The sequence below is a fragment of the Limulus polyphemus genome, unplaced genomic scaffold, assembly GCF_000517525.1.
Source record: "Limulus polyphemus unplaced genomic scaffold, Limulus_polyphemus-2.1.2 Scaffold441, whole genome shotgun sequence".
NCBI lineage: Eukaryota > Metazoa > Arthropoda > Merostomata > Xiphosura > Limulidae > Limulus > Limulus polyphemus.
The window spans coordinates 282,865-287,864 of record NW_013666051.1 but is presented as its reverse complement, the minus strand read 5'-3'; positions in this window follow the sequence as shown (position 1 = coordinate 287,864).

Below are 5,000 nucleotides of genomic sequence, written 5' to 3'. Positions count from 1 at the left end.
GAAACGAATAAAAATCAATATACCTAAAACACAAATCCTAGTATTCGCAAAATTAAATAAACTAATCAAAATCATCCCCAAATTATATCTAAACGGAACATTACTCCAGACAGCTACATAAGCAAAATTTCACAGTCTTACATATGATACAAAATGAATTTGGCAAAAATTCAAATTATAAATGAAATATCAAACAAAATCTGGCAAAGGATAAATCAAGCTAGAAGTCTGTCAGGAAAGGATGCAGGAACAACACCAAGAAATATATTAAAAATATACAAACAATAAATACGACCAGTTATATAATATGCTTGTCCAGTCTGGATTAATGTTGCACCTACTAAAGTTAAAACTAAACTACAAAAACAACAAAATGCAATACTCCATGCAGCATACACTCAACAAATTCTCACTTCCTACACAAATACGCAAACTTACAACCACTCCATGACAGGCTTTTAGGCAAATCATTCACCTATTTTAAGAAATATCTACATAAAAACGAAATGTTACGCACACCAGATCGCTATATCATACATGATGGAAATGAGCCTAAGTACCTCTCACCCATAAATACACATAAAATAAGCCACATTATGAAAGGCATTGGAATATATGGACTTCGAAATAGCAAGTATATCCCAGTGTAAATGGTGAACGTTTGCATATAAATGGACATGGCCCTGATAGGGGAATTAAATTTATATAATAAACACTCATGAAAGCGATACTCTCTTTTATGTCACGTTCAACATTTGACAGTAGAGAAAAATGTCGTGGAGGGCACACACCATACAATATTCACACCAGTGATAAATGTCTCAACTCAAGTGCAGCCAGAAGCACCATCGAATGTTAGAATAAGTGGGGGTAACACCTTGGTGCCCTCCAGTCTTTGTGTTAAGCAACGTCTGGAGAAGCTCGCATCTCAGAGCTCTGTAGACCATTAGCTGTAACTCAGTGGGTTACAAAAGCATAACACACTATCTTGCACTTGTAACTAATCTTACAAGTGTCATAGATTACATGTATCCATGCTAGCTTCCTCACTCTGAGTCAGACATGCCTTACCTTGCTGTACTGCAAGGAGCACCGACACTAAATCTTGGTACTTCAGTTGTTCTCTCTAGAGTTCCCAAAGCATTAATCAGGCATCCATTCCACTAGTGGGATTCCATACTCTATCTGTCACTCTATCTCTATCTCGCACACAGTATCCAGGATCCACACATTTGACAAACGGACAAGGTCTTCCTGCGTGGCAAGACAATCCATCTTCATTTCCGTGGTGTATGCCCGGGTAATAATGTATATTTGAATCATACTCCTGCAACACTGTTTCCAGCACGTTTCATCCATCCAAGGTTTTTGAAGTTCATCAATTATTTCAACGATGTATGATCCACTAAAACAGTAAACTTTCTACCAAAGAAGTGGTGTTGGAAGTATTGTACAAAGACAACAATGTAAAATAGTTCTTTCTTTGTTGTATAGTATCTGCATTCAGGGTTCATTAGGGTACAACTAGCATATGCAATCACATGTTCTACTCTACTCCATCCTGCAGCTGTGATAACACTGCTCTGATCCCACTATCACAAGTATAAGTATCTAGCAGTAATTTACAAATTTGTCATGGATATATCAACGACAGGGCTTCAATTAAAGCATATTTCAGGAACTGAAATACTTGCTCACATTCCTCACTCCATTTGAAGTGTGTTTCTGCCAATAAAAGCGAGTAACTCTCCGAGAAGTTGGCCACAAATTGTTGGTAATGCTACACAAAACCAAAGAAACTACAGGCTTTTCCTTTGGTCACATGTTGAGGCTAATCTCGTACCACTGCAATTTTAACAGAATCTGTGAAGATTTCTTCTCTACCCATAATACTTCAAAAGAAATTCCACTTTTGTGCATATAAGCACAACTTACTTTCTGAGGACTGTATGATTCCATCTTTTAACATTCCTCTATTTCAGCTTTTTTCGACCTTTCTAGTACTCCAGGGAAACTTGCACAGTGGTTGTTTAATTAGTCGTGTAGCTATATGATGATATGTGATGTTGGTTCTATCAAATCAATCGTCTGGTCCAAGAAATACATTGGTATATCATTGTGTTGCTGCTGCATTGAATTTAAATTGTCTGCACAATCCTAACTAGTAATCTTAGATGTGTTGATATCTGATTGTCTATTTTCGGATGTGATGTGACAGATTCAACCATTGCATTACTACTAGTATCAGCTACTTCCATTTCATTCACTGTTCATGTGACTACTCCAGCTTGCAGCGAGATAAGTGATCATCCATAATTCCAGAACAACACCAGAACTTTATCCACCCTCAGACACATAAATGCTCAACTAATAGGGCTTTTTTCTGGATTTGAAACAACCTATTTTATGTCTGGGCTCAGTTACCACATTACACTGCACTGATGCAATAGACATTTTCTATAGTAAACTGTGAAACACAACCTCTTTACATGGGGTAGTTTAACTTCTTCTCCCACATATGCTCATGCAGTCCACTATTCATTGGGTCCATCAGGTTGACACTAGACAACTCTGCCATAGAACATTAGTTCAGCTTTTATACAGGTGAAACTGAGCATTAAACTTTACAGTACATTCATTCCAAAAATGTCAATACCAGAACCGAGGTTGGCGACAATTCTGTAATTCTTAATTCTGTAAGCAAGCAATTCTAGACATAGTCAGAGTATGACCTCTTTTCATGTTTACTTTATATCCATTTGACAGTTCGTGTCAATTGGCCTGAGTTGTAGTTTCACTCAGGGTGCCTGATATACTATGAGATCTGCCAATGTTCTTTCCACTCCTGTATCAACCAATAACTCTATCTCGCGCTCATTTATTTTAATAGGCATATACAAAGGATTGCCCAGTTTTGAAAGTGCTTGGCTGACCACCACACTTTTTGGTACAAGTTGTTTATCTTACTCCCCCCCCCAAAAAAAAAATGATGGCCATATCCAACATTAGATTCCCTATTTTTCAAGAGCTACAGCTGCAGTATTCACTGCTTACTGTTAGCTCTCATGAACCTCTTGTACTGTCAGTCAAATCAGTTAGCATTGTATACCTTACTGTTTGGCAAGGTAGGGCAGTTGATTGAAAGTGGCCCAATGTTTCAAAGGCAATGTATGTGCTTGGCTCCCCGCTTCTAGAACACATACACCATGAGATGATAGGAATAGCTCTGCCAATTCACTGGATATCAATGTATGTGCATTGCAATACCTTGCTGCATGGACAGTTAGTTACCCCTCAGTTAGGTTCAAACTTGGTATGATGTGGTTTCCTTGATAGGGTGGTTTATCCAATATACAGTCTCTACAGCTTTTGTTACAGGTTTCTTCCTCTTCAGCAACCAACTTGAAGTTATTACCTTATATTGCATTTTGACAGAAACTGCCTCTAAAAAGGTTGAAAAGGTCTTTCTCCCTAATGCTGCATTGTCTTGCTCAGTATTCCTTCCTCAAACCTGTCTACATGGATTTCTTCACGACCTATTGAGGCTATTGCTGGGTAAGCGTTACCATGTAAATAGCACATATAGTTTCAATATGTGGTTAAGCATTCTGTGACACCCCTCTTCTGAGCTTTGAATTCAGCTCGATAGATTGCTCTGTTTCCACCAGAATAGTTTAACTCGATTATAACTCACAGTCTCAGAGTTGCTTCTCTTCCAAATACTTGACAGAGTTGAGGACCTGAGAATCAAGACTCTGGAGACCAGACATTGAGCAACCTGCTCTATAGTCCAGCTATTCCAGACAGTTACCTGCCTGGAATACTTCATGAACAGTTTGATAGGAGCTCTCAGGGATTCTAATACTGTGATGAGCAGTAGTCTTTTGATCCAGGGTGGCATTTTTGGCTTTACTAGACCCCAAAATCCTCTAGGAATCATGTTCACCTTAGCAGTATACCTCGTGGCTTGGGGAGGCTCATCTCTTCCCCGTGACCCACTTACTTGATTCAGCACATGACATTTCATCTGCTGTTGAGATGGCTCCTGTTAATAGGCAACATCTACAATAGTGCTTTCAGTCTCTCACCGTCTCCAGGTAGCTCTGACTAGAGATGGGGTTGAAGTACTCTGACTTATGTTAGCCTGAAAGACCTGTACAGACCTCCCCACCTGGTTTAAGATTCACCAGACACCAAACCATCATTAGTTTGTGCTTCTCTCACACCACAGTCAACTCAATCGACTGACCTGGATGCTCCAGATGTTGGCAGCTTACTCTTGTAAGCCGTAGGTTACAATGAGATCAAAGTCATGGACCTTTACAATATCATCAAAAGTCCAATGTTCCAGGAGAGGACTTCTATTAGACAACAACTGTCACACACTGACTCTTCCTCTCGGTTGTAAGTCATTCTAGTCAGGTAAAATGTCATTTCAAGACTATGAAGTAGTTTTAAACAGAGAAAGCCTGCGGGAATGAATGAAGAGAGTTCCGGGTACGATTCTGTTTCGAGCGAGTGTTTTGCACTCGTTGAAAGCGAAGTTATCGAGATTTTGAATCGCTGTTATTTATAGCGTATATTATAAAAGTTGTTAAATTTAAAGTGACGAGAAACGTATTGATTGTGGAATTACTGTGTACTAAAAGTTTGTATCGAGAAAGAATAAACTGGTTTAATCAATAAGAGACTTGTATCGCTGAAGTTCCTCGGAAATAATTTATACCGGAAATTAACAAGCAGATACGTAACAGTAGCCCAAGAGTTGGCGGTGGGTGGTGATGACTAACTGCCTTCCCTCTTCTCTTACACTGCTAAATTAGGGACGGCTAGCGCAGATATCTCTCGTGTAGCTTTGCGCAAAATTCAAAACAAACAATTCTTCTGTGGGATATATATATATATATTGTTGCGTCAGCGAGGTCACGTGACTAGTGTTACGCCACGTTTCTAGAACTATCTTGTTCCTTCGTAGAATGCCCTAGCAGTTACTAGATATA